Raw genomic sequence first — 22,006 nt, forward strand, 5'->3', positions numbered from 1 at the left:
TTTCGTATTTTTCTCTGATATTAGCAGTAATCCTTTAAAGCCCACTAGAAATGATGCTTTCTCCTAGAAACGTCCCGCCCCCAAAGGGAAATTCACATCAGCATTCCCCATGGGATGGACTTGCTCTGAGTGTTCACAGAAAGACATTGCATTTCTCCTCAGCTGTCATGCTCCGGTCTCAGTCATGACCTTTATGGAAATGAGAAAAGGAATTAACTTTGTCCGTAGTCAAGGTCAGAATCCGGCTCTGAGGATTTCACGGACAGTGCGTGGAGCTCACGTGGTCCCTTCATTGTCCTGTAGCAAGTTGAAGAAATCCTGCTTCTCCCATGTGAGGCCCCAGAAAAAGGCTCATTTTCAATTTTGTTCTTCACCTAGAATTGTATCAAACTGAAGGGAAAATTCCCATATTGTATAGGCAGTGTGAAGGCCAGTCCTGCTGTTGGACAGCTACATTTCCAGGGCTGTTTGAACTTTGAGTTACTTCTTTCCCTTTGCAAAAGCCCCAGCACCATTGTCCTGTTTCTCAGATATGGCACCTCCCTCCTTTGTGTTCCTTCCCCTGTTCTTGAACTTGCTAAGGCAGCCCCTCACCTTGCTTAGCAGCAAGGAAATGGCTGCGGGGCCATTGTGTCCATTCCGTAAGCTGGAAGTCTGTCGGTCCACAGGGAAGAGCTAGGGAAACACGCTGGCTTGTTGTGACTCAGGTTGGGATCTGGCTCCCATACGGGATAGGTGGGCCCTGGTGAACCAAACGTTGGTAATCCTTCTTTTTAGATTATTTATATTTACCTCAAGTCTGGTCTTCCTGGGGAAGGGATTTTTGTCCGTGTGAATCAGGACAGCTTGTGAAAAGACTCATGGTCACTCAGTGAAGCAACTTTTGCATAACTTGACAATGGAAGAAGAAACAAGTTACTCCATGTTTAAATGCCCAGTGAACACAGATATCTCTGCCATGACACCTCAGTGTCTTCTCTATTGATATCAACTTATTCCTACACTGCTTATCCCATAAGCCTGTATGCAACAAAAACACACATGCATGCCCTAAAACATTATACTTGCCTGCTTCAGGTAATCAAACTCATGTAGCTCTCACTATCCTGAATCCCAAGTGAACTTTGTCCTTCAATTTTTTAGCATATAAGAAACAAGCTTCACTTTTACATTGCCACACATGATTGTCATTGCATTTTGATCATGGTCCTTTAGTTGGAACAAATGTGTCTTAGGTCCAAGATGGCACCTTACACTACAGAATTTGACTCCCAGGGACATCAGACACAGCCCAGCAGACAAAAAGCACCAAGTGAAAGGAAGTGTTTTCACAAACTCCTCTCAGTGGCATTTCCGTGAGCCTTTTCCTGTGACCCTCATTCTACAATTCAGCAGAGGAGGTAACAGGTCCGTCTCTAGAGACCCTGATAATCCCTGGTCCAGTTGTTTGTGGGAATTGGCCTCAGAAAGGAATCCCCTGTATACCAACTGAAAAGCACTTCCTTTTAGAGCCCCAGAAGGACCACCTCTGTCCTTGTTGGTGGGACGGAGCTGATCCAGGGTCAGGGGACAATTATTTGTCTTTACTTTCTGCTTCTTCACCAGATCCTTTTGCACTTCGGTGGCTCAAAGCCCTTGGAAGGGTTCCCAGAAGGAGGCACCCTTTCCCCACATTCCTCTGGGCCCTGATAGTGAGATTATCAGGCACATTCACCTGCCCCTGCACTTCCTTCCTACTCAATTTAAATCAACAGTGAGCTGTTGTTCTTTTGACTTGGAGCCATTTGTACAAAGGAGGCAGGAAGATTGCTTCTATCTATATGCAAATACGCTGAGTATTCTCCAATCTCCCAGAAAGTTCCCTTTTAACCAAATGACTTATACTTCTATTTCTTCCTGTATAAAATTAATGGTGAGGGGATAAATAATCCGAGTGCCCTTCTGGTAATATAAGTCCGAGTTATGATCACTAAGGAAGGTATGATTTGCACACAGTGGACAATGGGAAAAGAAACAAGTCACACCAAGTTTACATGCACAATAAACACAGAAGTGCCTGCCATGACACCCAAGCATTTTCTCTACTTAATGTCAGCTATTCCCACTCTGCTTGTATCATAAACCTGTATGCAACAAAAAATACAAGCCCACTAAGAAATCCCTAAAGCGTCCTGCACCTATCTGCTCCAGCCAGCCAAATTCATGTAGTCCTCACCACCCTGAAGACCAAGTGGATTTTGTCATTCTAATCTCTTTTGGCTGTTTTATTAACTAGTTTTTAGCTAGCATACAAAATATAGGCTTCATTATTGCGATTTCTTACATGTTTATTATTGTGTTTTGGTCATATCCATCTTATCCATTAGCCTCCCTTATCCTACATCACTCCTGTTCACCCATTGCTCCCTCTATATAGTTCTCCTCCTGTTTTCATGAATATATATATATATATATGCAAACATTTCTAAAAATAAAAATGTGATATTTGTCTTTCTTAATCCCTTCTAAGTCTTTCTCCTATTCCCCAATCCCTACCCTTTAGGTTTCCTCTTTTCTCCCAGAGTCCCCCTTCCACACTTATGTCATGTCATATATATGTATGTACATATATATTAAATCTAGATTCTGCATCATTTCTTGGCCTTTTGGCTAAAATCAAATGTAGCATCTATTCTGAGCATTTTAATATCTGCTATATTCTCTGTCCTTCTATTTTTAATGACTCCCATTCTGTCTTCAAAACCCTACTCTGAAACCTCCCTGTGGGCTATTTCCGAGTGTCTAAAGCTCCCTGTATACACATTGCACAGTGCTTTCATTATTGCGGTGGCTGTGTACATGGAAGCTCCACCAACTACACTGAACACTATTCAGTCTCTTGCTTTTCTGACCCCAGGATCCAGTACCACACTCCTAGTATATTAAGCTCTCAATGACTTAAGCCCAGGTGGAATACATTCCACTGCTTTTAGCCCTAAATTCAATACACTTAATTGTATTCAGTGCTACAGAAAACTCAGGTGAATCTGTGGGCAGCTCTGCTTGTGGGGTAACTAGTTTGTTTTCATTACTAAAAGACATTAAAGGGCAGATTTTGCAGAAGACTCAGGGAATAGGCTCAAGGTCAAAGGAGAAATTACGTTCTACCTTAAACTGCCTTCTTGATTTAAGCGTGTTCCCCGTTAGCACTGTTTCGTCTAGCAAGGATAAAATATAAATCACAGAAAATTCTGGCTGGTCCCTGTGATACTGGGCAGACTTTCAGGCTTCATGAAATCTGGGTGCCAGCACATTCCTACACCTCTTTTGCAGACCAACAGAAACAGCTCTATTCCTCTTCTCCCCCTTTCTTTCCTTATTCTTTCCTCCAATAAAGATATAAAAGTACAAATTTTTATAGATTCTGTAGTCCTTTGGCAAGCGGCTCACACTATCCTGCTGTGCTTTCAGCAGCAAGAGGAACACAGTGAGGCAAATCAAAGGACGGTTTGGGCAATGCCATCCAGAAGAATATATTATTAGTATTATTAGTATTATTATTATTATTATTTGAAAGAAAATTACTTATTTAGTGACGTTTCTTGACTAGATCCTCTATGTGCAAAGAAACTCTAAGAGAAACATGGATGAACAAACTATAATTCTGGACCTCAGAGCTCTTACAATTTCAGATCATTGAATCAACTTAGCATATCGGAAGGGAATGTGTATTTACTTATAATAGGATAGGACAAAAAACATCAAAAAGAGGCTGGAAAAGTAGCCTATCAGCTAAGAGTACTCTCTCCTCTAACAGAGGACTGGCGCTCACTTCCTAGCACCACATGGAACAGCTCATGACCACCTATAACTCCAGCTCCAGGAGATCCAATGCCCTCTTCTGGCCTCCAAAAGCACTGAACTCTTGTAACATACTCATACACAGACATATACACATCATTTTTAAATGAATTAAAAAGATGGAAGAACCTCCCACAGAGTAGGGTATTATCACATGAAATTTATTCTCAGATGAGTATGTATAAATATGTCTGGGTCAGAATGTGGAGTGTATTTATTTTTATAAGACATATTTAAATATTTTGATGCTCACGGATTCACAAGGATCAGGGAGTATGGATCTAAATCACTCTAAGTTTCAAGAACTTGAAGAGATAAAGAGAAATGGAAAACTCACTTGGTATCAATTAGGCTTGAATTACTCAAATGACTGGAGTAGATACTGCTGTGTGTTTTCATCCATTTTTTTTATTTTGAGTCGATGGAGATACATTCAAAGCTGAAACAAAGATGCAGGGTTGAGGATGTAGCTCAGTTATCAGGGTTTCCTTGAATGCATGAGGCCTTGGACTTGATTCCTAGTACTGCAGATGGAGCAAGATGCTAATGTGAATGGATAAGATGCTATGTGTACTTAGGCAAAGGCAGTGTCTCCTAGACAAAGTGGTCATAGCCTCTGCTCAGTCTCCTGGTGTCACCTCTCCATTGGCATTACATAAAAGAACCTTGGTGACCAGTTCCTCATCCAGCAAGTCCTTAAGGAGCAAGTCATCGAGAAATACTATTGCTTTAATTCTGTTTCTCACAGCTATTTCCAAAACAAAGACTTATCCTCAGAACAAGAAGGTAGCTCTGGAGAGGATGTGTACTTGGCACCGTTCTGTTGCGTAACCCAGCAGAGGAGCCTGGCACTGTGTTTGCTGAACTATGCCATAGCAAATCTTTCTCTCTTCCTTTTTAAACAGGCAGAGTATAAATGAATTTCATTAGATAAAACTACAAGAGACTTTGTTTGTTTGTTTGTTTGTTTGTTTGTTTGTTTTTCTCCTTGGCTACCAAGATACTATAGAAACCCTTCTGTCTTTGGCATCCCATCTCCCACAAGGGAAGGATCCAGATGCATCCTCACTATCCCTCTACATAACCCCTAAACCTCATTTTCACTCAATTACAAACCCTAAGAGGTTCTGGGGTACTATTGAAATGTGCAGGAGACAATGACCAAAGGAGGTTTCCATTGGATGGGAGAGGGCAGTGTGGGCAACCTTTTGATTATTCAGCCACCATGTCTTCCTGGTGTAAGAAGTACATAACAGAGCTGGAGAGATAGCTCAGGCAGTAAAGTGCTTGCCTCACTCCTATGAGGATCTGAGTTTGGATCTTTAGCACTCATGTAAAAAACTGTTTGTGTGCTCCTGTAACCTCGGGCCTGGATAGGTGAAGACAGAGGATCTCTGGGACTTGATGACAGCCAGTCTAGCTAAACCAGTGAGCTCTGAGTTCAGTGAGGAACCTTTCTCAAAAAACAAGGTGAAGAGGGATAGGAGAAAGACACTCAGCATTGACCTCTGGCTTCCATGCCCAGTAGAACATGCACACATACCTACATCACACACCACATACACAGGCAAAGGGAGAAATGCATAACAAACCAGGTTGTGAAAGAATGAAATGGAACGTATTATTTTGTACTTCGTAGCTCACCTACAGAAATGCTAGCTATGCCAATTTTAAAATTCTTGTTGCCCCCACACAATCTATGAGGCAGGAAGAACATGTCTTACTTTTCTAATGTTTCTATGTTTGATTTAGGGCCAATGAAATTCTATAGTAGCACACCCTTATTGATAGATCAAGAGACCCATAGAAATGTTTGTATTAGTTACTTTCTGTTGCTGTGATAGAATATCATGACCAAAAGTGACTTGAGAAGAATTTGGGATATGACTCTGGAGTAAAAGGTATGGCATTGTTGGAGAACCTCAGATCAGAGAGATCCCATTTTCATCTAAAGGAAATGGGAGAAGAGAGAGAACAGGAAGTGGGAAGAGGCTATAAACCCTCAAAGTCCATCCGCAGTGATGTACTTCCTCCAGCAAACCCTCTACCTTCTAAAGATTCAATAACCTCCCCTAATAAGGCCACCAATTTGGTACCAGGTGAATCCAAATATATGAGTCAATGGGTGATATCTCTTTCCCATAATAACAAAGCATCTATAGTCACAAAATTAAAGCGAGGTTGTAGAAATTAGGAAATCGAGCCTTTCAACACAGATCTTCCTCTACTTAAAATCCCTATAGGTTTGATCTTTAAAAGACTGTTTTAATACATTCTCACTCTTTCCTCTCAGCCCTACTGTTCCATGCGGACTTAAAATCCTTAAGAATTGTCTTCATTGCTTTTCTTTTACTGTGAACAAACACCATGACCAAGACAACTTATAAAAGAAAGCATTTAAATGGGCTTACGGTTTCAGAGGTTTAGAGTCCATGATGGGAAATCGAAAACAGGAACAACTGAGAGCTCAAATGTTGATCTGCAAGCAGTAAACAGAGAGAGACAGAGGGGGGGCATACTGGAAATGACAGGAGTCTTCTGAAACCTTAAAACTTACCCCAGTGACACACCTCCTCCAAGGCCACACCTCCTAATCCTTCCCAAATAGTTCCACCAACTGGAGGTCAAATATTCAAACATTTGAGTCTGTAGGGACCAATCTCATTCAAACCAACCCAAGACTTCTATAGCCAGGCAACTTCATAAGCATAATGGTTACAAAGTGTTGTATAAATTTTAATCCCAGTATCAAGAAACCTAAGGTGAAACTCAATAGTAAGATCTGTGTGATAGATATGAACATAAATTCCAGAAAACCAGTTTAATCCTTACATTGTCAACAGCATGATGGCAATCCATCTCAGGGCTTCTGTGTATTGTTCAGCCACAGCTGTTCGCCTTCTTTAGAACAGATCTCTCTTTGTTTCTAGATCATCTCTCCATGCCAGCATCTGATGTTTCAGAGAAACATCACACCATGGCTCTAAAACTAACTGGTGTAAAATATTCAAGGGCCATGATAACAAATATCTAGGATCCAGTTATTCAAAGCTGCCCTTTAAACCAGTGTTTCTCAACCTGTGGTTCCCAACCCCCTTGGGGTCTCGAAAGACCTTTATACAAGGGTCACCTAAGACCACCGGAAACCACGGGTGTTATATTACAATTCATAACAGTATCAAAATTACAGTTATGAAGTAGCAACAAAAATAATTTTATGGTTGGAGGTTACCAAAACATGAGGAGCTGTATTAAAGGGCTACAGCACTAGGGAGGTTGAGGACCACTGCTTTAAACAAAAAGAGACAGGGATAGAATACATTCAAAGAAAACTGTCCAATAGCTCAAACACTTTCAGAAGTTTGATAGCCCATTCCATGGAGAATGGGGATGAGTAGTTCTTTATGTTTAAAAGCTCCACTCAGAGCTGGAGTCTCAACAGAGGGAGAGAGAAGTAGATAGAGATAAAAGTAAGCTCAGCACTCAGACCTTCTCCTTGCATACAGCAGTACTGCAAGTCTCCATTGCAGAATACAAAAGCTTTTGTTTAAACTATTCAGAAAATCCGCAGGGCGGTGGTGGCGCACGCCTTTAATCCCAGCAGAGGCTGGCTGATCTCTGTGAGTTCAAGGCCAGCCTGGTCTACAAGAGCTAGTTCCAGGACAGGAACCAAAAGCTACAGAGAAATCCTGTCTCGAAAATCAAAAAACAAAACAAAACAATAAACTATTTGGAAAGTGTGTTTGTGTGTGTGTGTGTGTGTGTGTGTGTGTGTGTGTGTACATTTGTATATGGGGGCCATTAGGCACCCTCCTCAATCATTCTCTGCCTTATCTTTTGAGACACAGTCATTCAGAGAACCCAGTGTTTGTTGATTCTCTGGACTGGAGTAGGTGGTGTCTGAAGATTCACGTGTCCCCATTCACTCTGTGTTAGGATTATAGCCATGTGAGAGTACACCCTGCTTTTTTTTTTTTTTTGAATGGGTCCTGGGCATATAAACTCAGGTCCTCAAGTTTGCAAAGTAAGCACTTCGGCAATTAAATTATCTCCCTAGCCCCTAACATTTCATCTTCACAGTAATATACTCACGTGCAGAAATAATGTAGTTCCATGCATTCTTCCTCTAAAAGCTCCAATCAAGAGACACGGCTCTGATGTGTCTTTTGACCAGCACTCAACCATCCCCACTTCCCCCAAGGCAATCACAACAATCTAGGATGTAGTCATCCAGAAGTTTGTCTATAAAGGTCCTCACACATTATGTTTGTGTTCAGAAATATATAGGTTTGCATAGACTGTCAGCTGTTTTGGCATCCTATTAGAGACATTAAGAAGTCAATTACCTTAGGACACCTTATAAATTAGACTACTCACCCATTAACCTGACTTCTATGCACTGTAACTCATTTGAGAGCCAATCACCGGCCTGCAGCACTCTATTCTCCACACCGCATTGATTTTGTATTCTTCATCACCCCCAAAGAAGCACTGAGGTTGCAATTTCAAATTAACTTTTAGTATACTGATGTTTGGAGAGGGCTAATGAGTACTATACAAATGGCAATTCCAACTCTGCAAACAAGTAAATAACTGTTAGTGTTGAAACATGGTCTGAAAGAATGACGTGGCAGAAGTGGTAGGTGCCATTGTTCTGTGGGAGGTGTTAGAATTAGAATTGGTGCTAAACAAAACTCACCCTTATTCTGGAATAAAGAAAGATCTAATTTTTTTAAGATTTTATTTTAATATTATAATTATGTGTGAGGGTATGTATATGTGAGATGAGTTCAGGTGATTGCAGAGCCCCGTGCTCCACTCTCTCAACACCATATTATGAACTGGTCTCAAGTACTTAGAAAAAAAAATCACCTGCTGATCTTTTTTGTTATTCTGACAACTCTAATTTATTGGAAATATAAAAAAATGAGATTTTATTGTCCTAAAGATTTGATGTGATTTAATTTTTATTACCTTCTTTGTCTCTGTGTGTATTCAAGTTTGTGTACGCATGTGCTTGTGTGTGAAGACTGGAGGTTGAAATCAGATGTCTTAATTGCTTTACAATTTGTTTTATTATTATTTTTTTGAGACAAATTCCCTGAACACACTGAATGTCATGCTCAGCAGTTCAGCTACACTGGCTGGCCTGAGAGCCCAAGGAATCCCCCCCAGTACTGGGACTGCATGATGGACCATCCTGCCTGGGCATTTTACACAAGTGCAGGGGGACCAAACTCAGGGCCTCATGCTCACACAGTAAACCTTTTATCTATCCACCCCACCCCCACCCCCCGGCCCTAGTCATTGCCTCAAGTTCTGATTTATCTTTTAAAAAAAACACATCTCATGGGCTGAAGAAAGTATACTGCTCTTGCAGGGGAATGGAGTTCAGTTCCTAGCACCCTTGTTGAGTGGGACTTACAACTGTGTGTCAAAATTATGATATCATACTCAAGAATACTTGGATTTGTATTGTCATGGCTATTGTTCAGGATTCAGCCTCGTCATCTTGCCCATAGATTACATCACTGCTTCTCTAAATCCTTCTTTATTTGGATGGTCCTTCACATCACATGTAAAGTTTTATCATAAGTAACAGGCTCCCACCCAACCTCAGATCAAATAACAACACTATTCTGTGTGTCTTCATTTTAACAAATGTCTCATGTTTCCTCCCTACTTCCCAAGTCATATAAATTGTTTGCCCTACATGAGGGCCATATAGTTTATAACTCTGAGTCTAGCAAAATGTTGATTTACTTCCTACAAAGTGATGTCTACATTCCTCGATTCCAACCAACAAACATCTACCCACCCTTCACCTGGCACAAAGGGGTAATATGGTAGTCACCGTCCCCTCCCATAGTTGTTCTTTAGCAACACTAACTTACAACATTCCCTCTTCTTGACAGATGCTTCTTGCCTACCTTGTTAGATAATCAACTCTACTCGTCTCTAGACAGTCCTCTTAGAAATTACCATTTGCTTTGACAAAGCAGATTAGCTGGATGAATAGAGGACGTAGTAGTGTTCTTCCATAGGCAAGGGTGCAATCTAGCCAAAGACTTAGCTATCAATAAAAGAGAAAGTAGGTTGTAGGCAGGGTTTTTCTGTCCCAACCACCACTTCCCAAATAACCACTCTAGAGACTTGATATTATTTATAAATGCTTGGCCAATAGCTCGGGCTTATTAATAACTAGCTCTTACAACTTAATCCATTTCTATTCATCTGGGTGTTAACCTGAGGCTCATGGCTTTTACCTCTATCCCATTTTATATATCTGACTTGTTCTTCATCTTGCTGCTGGTGATCCCTCTGACACTGCCCTTCCTCATCCCATCATTCTCAGTTTGACTTTTCTGCCTAACTTTATCCTGTTTCAGCTATTGGCCAATCAGTTTGTGTATTAAACCAAACATAGCAACATATATTCACATCAGTAGGCCTCATCCAAAATCTTACCCCAGTAAGTCTAGTACCTTACTCCAATGGAAAATGAAAGACCTTAAAACTCAGGTAGAAATTCCACATCATTGGCCTTTTAAAAATCTTTAATTAAAAAGAGGAACATGGGATGTACTCACTCATATTTGGTTTCTAGCCATAAATAAAGGACATTTAGCCTATAATTTGTGATCCTAGAGAAGCTAAATAAGAAGGTGAACCCAAAGAAAAACATATAGGCATCCTCCTGAATATTAACCTTCATCAGTCGATGAAAGGAGACAAAGACAGAGACCCACATTGGAGCACAGGATTGAAATCTCGAGGTCCAAATCAGGAGCAGAAGGGGAGAGAGCACCAGCAAGGAACTCAGGACCGTGAGGGGTGCACCCACACACTGAGACAATGGGGATGTTCTATTGGGAACTCACCAAGGCCAGCTGGCCTGGGTCTGAAAAAGCATGGGATAAAACCGGACTCGCTGAATATAGCGGACAATGAGGACTACTGAGAACTCAAGAACAATAGCAATGGGTTTTTGATCCTACTGCATGTACTGGCTTTGTGGGAGCGTAGGCAGTTTGGATGCCCACCTTACTAGACCTGGATGGAGGTGGGTGGTCCTTGGACTTCCCACAGGGCAGGTAACCCTGATTGCTCTTCGGGCTGACGAGGGAGGGGGACTTGTTTGGGGGAGGGGGAGGGAAATGGGAGGCGGTGGTGGGGAGGAGGCAGAAATCTTTAATAAATAAATAAATAAATAAAATCTTTAATTATATAGATATAAGTATATATAAATAACATGACCATCCCTCAAAGAGGAAGACAAATATAAAAGTAATATAAAATATAAAAGTAATAGCCAGGAGTTAAAGGTGTTAGCTATAGATTCACTGTCAACAGATTCTAGACAGGAAATGTTTTCATATATTTATGTATCATTTTGGATATAAGATGATTGATTCACAGTTGACAGACGACCAATAGACACATATACATATGTTTGGGATTTATTTGCTATATATATCGCCATAGGATGGCCAGCATACACATTCATGTATTACCTATTTTTTGGTGGTGGGAATACAAAGTTTCCTCTCCTAGCAATTTTCAGGCTTATATTGTCATTAAGTACAGCCATTATGCTGTTCAAAATAGCTCTCTTGACCATATCCCTCCTCTCTGAATAAAGTTTTAGGACAGCATCTCCATAGCCTCCCAAATGTTTTAACTGAAGCTTGAGTAACATAAAATGTGAGATTCTAGCCCTACATGCAAAATCAAGGGTTAGGGGTTGAATGTTTTCAGCCAACTTGGAATGAGTCATAGATATGTACCTGTTCTTTTTATGGCAGGTGTGAAAAACAAGTATAGCAAATAAATTATAAACTCTAGAATAAAGAAAGTGAGAATAATATCCCCCTGCCTCTCTCCAGTCCTCATGAGTCAGACTTGACTTCTTCACTCTGAGATGAGATAGATGTCGAGGCCTTAAGAAGTAGCACTTGGGCAGGCCATATGGAGTGGGGAGCTGGGGATGTGACCCAGCTGATAAAGTGCTTGTCTAGAATGCATGAACCCCTGGGTTGAATCCCCAGAACCACAAAAATCAGAAGCGGTGTCTTAGGAATGGTTATTATTGCTGTGATGAAACACCATGACCTAAAAAACTTGGGGAGGAAAGGATTCATCTGGCTTACACATCAACACTGCTATTCATCATGGAGGAAGTCAGGACAAAAACTCAAGAAGGGCAGGAACCTAGAGGCAGGAGCTGATGCAAAGGCCATGGAAAGGTGATGCTTACTGCCCTGTTTCCAATGATTTTCTCTGCCTGCTTTTTTATAGAACACAGAATTGCCAACTGGCGATACCCCACCCACAATGGCCTTCCCACATCCATAACTAGCAAGAAACCTGGCACTAGAGAAATTCCCAGGAATCCATAAGGATGACCCCTGCTAAGACCCTAAACAATAGTGGAGAGGGTGTTTGAACTGGCCTTGACCTATAGCCAGACTGATGAATCTCTTAAATATCACTATATACCCTGCATCTAACAATTTATAAAAACAGAGGCAGAGACCCACAGTGGAAGTCCAAGAATGGGAGGAGTGAGAATATGAGCAAAGAGGTTAAGACCATGATGGGGACACCCACTGAAACAGCTTGCCTGAGTTAATGGGAGCTCACCAACTTCTGGCTGGACAGGGAAGGGACCAGAATAGAACCAAACTAGACCCTCTGAATGTGTGTGACAGTTGTATGGCTGGAACAGACTGCAGGGCCACTGGCAATAGCACCTGGATTTATCCCTACTGTTTGTACTGGCTTTTTGGAGCCCATTCTCTTTGGATGGATATCTTGTTCAGCCTAGATTTAGTAGAGAGGGCCTTGGTCCTTCCTCAAAGTGATGTGCCTTACTCTCTCTGAGGAGTGTATGGGGATGGAATGTGGGGAAAGGTAGAGGGAATGGAAGGAGGGGAAAGAGTAGAAATTGGGATTGGCATGTAAAATGAAAAAGATAGTTTATTTTCTTTTTAAAAATAAAATATATCTATAAAGAAATTTCCCTACAGACTTGCTTTAGCTCTTTTTTTTTTTGAGACAGGATTTCTCTGTGTAACAACCCTAGCTGTCCTGGAACTAGCTTTTGTAGACCACTCTGGCCTCAGACTCAAAGAGATCTGCCTGCCTCTGCCTCCCAAGTGCTGGGATTAAAGGTGCACCACCATCTCTAGGCTACAGCTCTATCTTATGCAGGCATTTTTCTTCAATTGAGGACTTCTTTCTGATAACTCTAGCCTGTGCCGAGTTGACATAAAACTAGTAAGCACAACTGATCCCTCATCGACTTGACACACAAACATATCACTTTTCAATTAGAACCTTTCCTTTCTCATTTATCCCCGGAAATGGGCAAGTATAAAGATGAGAGATTGAACTGAGTTCATATCAAATTTCTCCTCACACCTCACCAGGTAACCATATAAAGGGACTGGTGTCAAGTCACTTATCTATAGAGTCCATGGAATGTTTTTGTCCCAGAACTGAGGACTAAACCCAGGGCCTTGCCCATGCTAGGCAAGCAGTATACCACTGAGGTAGATCCCCAAGCCCAGAATAGTTCTTTTAAATAAACACTAATAAAATTGTACCTGTTGAAGGAAAATAAGTATCTTGACATACTTATCTCAGGCCATGGTTTTAAGGGAATATTGTAAGTTTCTCTGAAAGTTTTAATATCATATATAATTTCCAGACCAGAACTACTGTGAATCCTATAAACCTTTACCTCATTTCTGTAAAATTTCCTCCTGACATAGATAGTGATGTTAGCATTATCTAAAAAATAAATCTAGAAAATGCTTTCTCTTAAAAGGTCTCTAACAAAAATTACATCCTGGAGACAACTATAGTCACTGGCAATTTGAGGTTTGAACATTTATCTAACACAAAGGAAAATTTATTGCTCCTAGCAATGTCTGGTGACTTTTTTTTTGTTGTAAACCATACAAAAAAAATCCAACAGACTGTCTAAATTCAGTAAAATGATTCGACTCAATATCTCAGAGAGAGATGATTTTCAGACTCGTGCACCTGTGGACAAGCCAATGAGAAGCACCACAGAGCTGCCAACTGGGCTGACTTCTGAGAGCAAGCACAGTCTTCCCCAAGAAATAAATGAGCAAAAGGCAGAGTGTGGATAGCTCGTGATGAATGCTAATGCAGAAGAACAGGATTATAGAACTGCATGTCCCTGTGTGACAGGAATGTTAAAGATATGAATGGATGCCATAGATGCAGATCTAGTTCGGTGGGTAGAGCAGCTGCCTAGCGTGCAAGCAGCCCTGGGTTTGATCCTCAGCCCTCCGTAAGCCAGGTGTGGTAGGACGCCACCTGTAACCTCAGCGCTTTTGTAGTTGAAATGGGAAGGTCAAAGTTCAAGGTCATACATGGCTACAGACAGAATTCAATGCCAGCCGTGGCTACATGAAAATATTTTATTTGATGTATAGATATTTAAATATTATTTACAGTAATGTTAACTGTTCAACTCATGTTAGGTGTATTAACTTAAAAGCAGAAAGCAGAAATTAAATTGGAGTGGCTGAGGAAATGGCTCGGTGGATAAAAACACTTGAAAAGCAAGCATGAGGATTGGAGTTCAGATTTCCCCAATATCTATGTACCTGCAGGTGGGCATGGTGGCCCACATAGAAGTCCAGTGCTTGGAACAGAGACAGAGTAACCTCATAGCAAGCTAACTAGCTAGATGAGCTACACTGATAAGCTCTCTGAGCTCAGTTCAGATACCCTGCCTCAATGAATAAAGTAGAAAGCTATAGAGGAAGATTCCTTAAGTTGACCTTGGGCCTCCATACACGTATGCATGTGTGTGCACACTCACACCTGCGGGCCCATACACATGCAAACATTAAGACACACACAACACAGACAAGAACACATGTACAAAAAATAATAAGCTAGAAAGGCAGAAATGAATACAATGAAAAATAAATAAAAGAAAAATAGAAGCATGAATAACAGAAGAAGCTGGTTCCACGAAAGTATGTATAAGAAAGCAACAACTAAACAGTCTTCCTCTTCATACTTACCGTACCTGTTTGTCAAGGTTATTATGCAAAATCGTGCCTAATTAGAAGAGATGTATCTTCCCATCCATAACTAGGGAGACACTGTAAAAATTTTATACCATCCAAATGCTAAGAAAATCCATTCTGATTCAACTAATCAGTCAATTACTACCTAAATATTTTTAATGAGAAGGAGACATGGAGAAGAATATTTTGTGTCATTCAAAATTATGCTTGAAGTCTTTTGACTTCACAGTTTTCTACTATTTGGCTTAATTATTTGTTCTGCTAAGTTCTTTTTTTAAAAAATATTTATTTATTATGTATACAATATTCTGAAGGCCAGAAGAGGGCGCCAGACCTCTTTACAGATGGTTGTGAGCCACCATGTGGTTGCTGGGAATTGAACTCAGGACCTTTGGAAGAGCAGGCAATGCTCTTAACCACTGAGCCATCTCTCCAGCCCAAGTTCTAACCTATGACAAAATACAATATGGTTTACATATTGAGACTTTCCATGTATCTGATACTACACTTCATTTTATGTAATTTCAGAAGGTGGAAGTGGACACAATCTCATGATGTAGCCTAATCTGGCCTGGAACATGTTAGGTAGTCCAGGATGGTCTTAAACTTAAGGTCCTCCTTCAGTATCCCCAATGCTGAGATTACAGGAATGTACCCCTACCTGGTATTACCAGATCATTTATTCCAAATAAATATTACAATTATCTGATTGTTAGAATGTTTTAAGAGATAAATTATAGATTAGATAGATAGATAAATGAGAGATTATATAGATAATCATGTTATCTTCCTGTTCACCCTTATATTTTAAATGGAAACTAAAGCCCAGAAAAGTTAATTTGCCTCATGTATAATCTCTCCACTAATTTCTCCAACCTAGTTAGAGACTATGTGTCTATTCAGACCTACTTACATCTATTTGAATGTCTTTCCACAGAGGAATTTCAATATTCCTCTGTATCTTTCTGCGTGTGACACACACATGCACACACACACACACACACACACACACACACACAATACCATCATTTTAAATGACTCCATAGAATACCACTTCAATCTTTCAGTAACTATGCTATAAATGAGCTGTGGTGTTCCCTCTGCAGGAAAAAGACATAATTTTGAACATTCTTGGTCTCAAAAGATTGAAAATAATTTGATCATCTATGAAGAATTTTGGCAAGTTAGGGTTACAGAATAGTTAAAGTTTTCAAAATAAATGATTCCATTTTCACTAGGAATTTTTGAAGACTTGGACTTACAGATCCACTTTAAACAATTTTAAGAAAGGGAACTGAATGCTAGTTTCAGCTGATGGTATTAAAAAAAGTGATGATAGATAAACACTCTTTTCAACACCAACATCTGGTCCCCGATGTCTCCTCCAGTCGTGTTTGCTTCGTTTACAACTCAAGCAAAATCCGGGCTGTTTTTAGCAAAGCCCACATAGCAGTGAGGAAGACAGTGAATACCATTCTGATTTTGAGAGTTTGCCTCACTGTCCCTGGAGTCTGTATTAGTGCTGATGATCTAAGCATCACTGCAGCTCAGAGATGAGAGATGCATACGTACTTCTGTCCAGACAGTTCCTATTATAGGTGCTATGCTTTTGATCTGAAATGTCACCCTTAGGCTTGTGTTGTGGGCGCTCACTCCCCAACTGGTGGTACTATTCTGGGGGACAGCGGAACTTTTAGGAAGTGGAGTTTGTCTGGAGGAAGTAGGTTCATAGGTGCTGGCCTTTTGAGTTTATGCCCCGCCCTCAACTTCTGACCTCATTCTGCTTTGTGGTCCACTTGATGTGAACAGTCTCTGCAACATCTGCCTCCTCGAACTGAGTTGTTCTGCCATCCCTCCCTTCCAACTGCCCTTACTAACTGACTGTTACCCTACAATACTCTCTCCTCCCTTGTCTGTGCCAAGCTTTCTGTCACAGCAACGTAAAAGTTGTAATACATCAGTATGGAGCCCACTTGGGACTGAGACCCAAAACAGACCCCAAGTCCTGACTGCATGTATAGCTTGTCAGCTTCACCTCTTTAAACTCAAAGTTGCCATGTGACAGGGGATGATACATTTAGATATTAAATTTTAAAAATAATAAAAATTTATATACCAGGCTGGGGAGATGGTTAAGTCAGTAAAGTATCTGCCTCATACTCATGGGGACCTGAGTTCATATCCCAGGACCCAAATAAAAATGCCAGCCATGACGGCATATGCCTGTAAACCTAGAGATAGTGAGATGAGAGGTAGAGATAGGCGGATCCCTGGAAGTGTGTGGTCAGCTAACCTGCCTTACTTGACAATGGACCAGGCTGTTAAAAGACCCTATCTTACCTATCTTAAACCAAAAGTGGAAATCTCTTGAGGATTGACAACCAAGGTTGTCCTTTGATCTCCACATATGGGCCATGCACACATGTAGCCAAAACTATTCACACACACACACACACACACACACACACACACACACACAAATGCAGTATGAATAGTCAAACTCATATTTAATGTGCAACAAAGAGAAAGAAAACCTATTAAGATATTACATTATCCTCATATGCTGCGGTCATGTTGAAAAGCTCATGCTTATTGGATTAGGTTGATCTTGACTGGATCAAGAATCAAGTCTTACATTGTGTGACTGGTAAAGATGATCAAGTTGAGTGATTGACTCATTTTTGCATCCTTGGCTTCCTCTACTTTCCAATAATATAATAATGGTGCTAACTACATACAGTATTTGCAAGAAACAAGAGGGTTCACATGGGAAGTGTTTTCAGAACGAGCCAATAAATATTAGCAACACTTGTTATGATAGCACCTAGTGAAACTGATATTTTTAATTCAGAAAAACAATTGGTATTATGCCCTTTCTTTTAGTACCAGGGGTTATAGCCAGGGCCTAGGGTATGGCAGCTAAGCATCCTGTAAATGAATTTTATTTTGGGATAGGATGTTGCTAAGTTGCCAAGTCAGGCCTTGAACTTGAAACCCTCCTACCTCAGCCTCCCAAGTCACCTGATAGTACATGTTCCCTCAGCTTAGTCTATTAACATGTAGCTATTCCCTTTGTACTTGGCATTTTGCTGAAAATAAACTTACATGCTAAGGAAGAAATACCTAATCAGCAGAGTGTATCCAAGTCTCTTTCACTGGGAAATCTCTTATAGACACTAATCTATAAAAATTGGGTAACCAATTAACCCATTTTAAAGATAACCCCAGCTTCTAGGAACATGATTTGCTGTTTGTTCACAAATGTAGTCAGAGAGTAGCTGCGTATTCCCAGGAGTAGTGCCAGTTTGGGCAAGTGCGAACACCTTGCACGGAAGGTTGGTCTCTTAGTTTACAGGGTTCAGTCTGGGTAAGGCTTCTGCTCCCTTTATACTCTTCCAATAGCCTGTTCAGAACCTCCTAGAATTTTATCAAGCAGAAGAGAAGTTATTTCTCTGCTTCCCAAATCACAGGTGTCTGTGGTTTGAATACCATCTTTATATCTATTGCCAACCCTAAAAATTCTGGCTTTATCTCTCAAGGAACAAGCAGCAAGCTCAGGAAAAATAATAATAATAATGGCCTAATTGGGGGGAAGTATTTACTTATGAGAACACTGTTACTGATCCCTACTGGATTACATAAAATCAGTTGAATAAATTAAAGAATTGTCCATTGAGGAGTTGGAGATATAGCTCAGTAGTTAAGAGTGCTTCCTGCACTTCCGGGAGACCCAAATTTGGTTCCTAGCACTCATGCCTAGTGACTCACAAATGCCTGTAAATCCAGCTCCAGAGAACCAGACACCCCTAGGCTCGTCAAGAATATACATTCAGTTGCATATATATACACACACAGGCACACACACACACACACACACACATAATTTAAAATAAATTTTTTTTCAGTCTTTATTTTTGCCTTTATTTTTAAAGGCAAAATAAAACATAATCACTTTATATTTTTTTAATTTAAAAATTTATTTTAAAATATTCAGCAAAAATATAAGTTGTAAGTTTGTCTTAGTTTGGATTTCTATGCAGCCCCCTCCATGGCCACTACATCACATCAGGTCATGAACCCAGCTTACTGCCTTGTTTGAAAAATAAATCTTTTAAAAAGTACTTTATTTTGGAAACTTAGCACTTTAGGAATCTAACAGATTAAGTCATCTATTAAAATATTGAAGAAAATCTAAAGAATTTCTAGTAGTTTTCAATTTTCTTATTAAAGAAAAGTCAGTAATTTTAGTTGGAAATTCCATCGCTCCTAAATGTCCTAGAGAATTCTACAAAAAAAAAAATAATTTTTCAAAACAACTCTGACATTCCATCTTACACTTGTAAGAATGGTCAAGATCAAAAACACTTATGACAACTTATACTGGAGAGGTTGTGGGGTAAAGGGAACACTCCTGCATTGCTGGTGGGAATGCAAGCTGGTACAGCCCCTTTGGATGTCAGTGTGGCGATTTTTCAGAAAATTAGGAAACAACTTTCCTCAAGACCCGGCAATACAACTTTTGGATATATACCCAAAGGATGTTCAATCGTACCACAAGAACATGTGCTCAGCTATGGTCATAGCAGCACTGTTTGTCATAGCCACATCCTGGAAACAACCTAAATGCCCCTCTACCAAAGAATGGATAAGGAAAATGTGGTACATTTACACAATGTACTGCACAGCAGAACAAAAAAAAACAATGACATCTTGTAATTTGCAGGCAAATGGATGGAGCTAGAAAACGTTATATTGAGTGAGGTAACCTAGACCCAGAAAGACAATTATCATATGTACTCACTCATAAGTGGTTTTTAGACATAAAGCAAAGAAAACCAGCCTATATATCACAATCCCAGAGAACATAGACAACAATGAGGATCCTAAGAGAGACATGGATCTAATCTACATGGGAAGTAGAAAGGGACAAGATCTCCTGAGTAAATTGAGAGCATGGGGACCTTGTAGGAGGATTGAAGGGGGAAAGGGAGAGGAAGGGAGGGGAGCAGAGAAAAATGTATAGCTCAATAAAATCAATTTAAAAAAAGAACTTTATCCCTCTGGAACTTTGAGCAAACCCCAAATTAACTTCTTTCTTTGATAAGTTGAAAAAAATTCTATCTTGTTAATCAAGAGGAATTCTGTTATTGTTAAGTTATTATAAATTAAAGTGTTTATGACAGTCAGTTTCCACTACTGAAGCACCTGAAATAATCTTTCCTCAAGGGACAGGGGCAAGGCAGGGTTTTTCTCTGTAGCTCTTCCTGGCCTGTAACTCATTAGTGAATGAGTTGGCTCCAGATTTAGCTACCACACTCCTGCCTCTGAATTCTAAGTGCTGGAGTCTCAGGCATGAGCAGCCACACCTGGCATCTGCAGTAATCTTAAGAGCAAACGTTTGCTTGGTTTTGCTGGTTTTCTCTATGACCTGGTGACCCTCATCCTGTAGCATGTCTTGATGGATTGTAGTCAAGCAAGATACACTCAAAGGAAAGAAAACAAAAAGCAGAGAAGTGTCCCCTCTGTCTTGAAGACTTCCCACAAGGTTTCACTTTCCCCCGCCCCGTCCCATAGCCTCTCATAGCTCAGTTTCACAACTAAGTCTTTAACACATGAGCCTTTGGCGGACACTAAGATGCAAGGCATAGCAGGACTTTTTTGTTGTTTAGTTTTTACTCCCTGATACTTGCATACATGCACATAGTGAATTTCTATCTTGCTTACCCCCATTACCCTCTATCATCCACCTCACTGAAGCCTTTCTTCCTCCCCTCAAGCACCCTTCTTAATTTCAGAGTGCGTGCGTGCGTGCGTGCGTGTGTGTGTGTGTGTGTGTGTGTGTGTGTGTGTGTTTATGCATGCATGCTTATGTATGGGAGAGACAGAGACAGAGAGAAACAGAAAGATCCCCCACTGAATTTAAATAGAGTTGCCTGCATGAGCATGGGTGGAAGGTTATTTAGTGAAGCATGGGCAACTTACCAGTGATTACATCTGAATAAAATAATGTCTGTTACGCCCACCACCATGGGGGTCAGGGAAGGGTAGGGCCTCCTAAGCCCTTTCTCCTTCTATGACAAGTTGATGATCCCAGTCTTGTACAGGTACCAGTGTTGCATTTATGAGCATACTGGCCGCATTGTTACCAGGAGATACTATATCCCAACTGTCCTCCTCAACCTTTAACTCTTTCCATTTTTATGCCCCACCCCTTGCCCACTGGCAGAGTCCTATCCACACCCATTTAAAGCTAAGCACCCTACGGCCCCTTATTCTCTGCACGTGAACCAGCTGTGTCTTTATATTAACCCCATCCACTGCTGCAGGGCTTTGCTGTACTTCCCAATGTTACACGTCAGGATAGACGAACCCCTAGAAAGAAAGGTGTCGGGCTCTGACCCCTCTAGGGGAAGCTGTTCCACACAGTGCAACTGTCTCACTAATGAAAATGTGGTCTTTTAAGAATCCAACTTCCCTGTGTTCGATTAAAACTTTCTTGAGATACATTCACGGCCCTGTTCAAATAGGACATAAATAGCACCACTTGACACTTTCTAAGAGACCCAGGGTCATTGTACTTAAGTTATGGTGGCACATGCTGTTCCCAGCAGTGGCCTCAAGGCCTCAGGTATAGAAAGCATTGCCGCCATCTGTTTGCCTGCTGGCTCTTCGCTTCTTTTTATGAAGCTCTCTGGGGAAGAGTGGCAGTTTCCCAGCGCTGATATATAAAACTGAGATTCTAAATGAAAGGCTTTCTCTTAAATTAATGACTTTCCTATGATCCTGTACATTCTCAAAGTCACCAACAGCAGTGGTAGACCTCAGACACTTCTAGAATGAAAAGTCTCAAAAGCTACCCCAAGTAGACTCAATCAGAATCTGCAGTCTCGATGATTTGTTTTGTTTGTTGTGTGTGGTTGCACTTGGGTGTGCGCATGAAGGGTAGGGAGAATGATTGGGAAGTGCCTGTGTCCAGTCTTGCATGTCGTTTTTCAGGTACTATCATACCATCTGACTTTTTTTAAGACTGGGATTCTCATTGGCTTGAAGCTTATCATTTGGAATCCTCCAGTCTCCACGTCCCAGCACTG

The 22,006-nt window shown here is 40.7% G+C and overlaps 1 protein-coding gene and 1 pseudogene across 2 annotated transcripts in view; both read left to right on the forward strand.

Moving 5' to 3' along the window:
- Chrm3 (cholinergic receptor muscarinic 3) overlaps positions 1 to 22,006 on the forward strand; it is a 455,176-nt gene that overhangs the window by 387,049 nt on the left and 46,121 nt on the right. The gene's annotated exons all lie outside the window — the stretch shown is intronic.
- LOC121432780 lies at positions 2,630 to 2,843 on the forward strand (annotated as a pseudogene).

Source organism: Microtus oregoni, unplaced genomic scaffold (genome assembly GCF_018167655.1).
Source record: "Microtus oregoni isolate MIOR12 unplaced genomic scaffold, Mior012 000035F_ref0000213, whole genome shotgun sequence".
NCBI lineage: Eukaryota > Metazoa > Chordata > Mammalia > Rodentia > Cricetidae > Microtus > Microtus oregoni.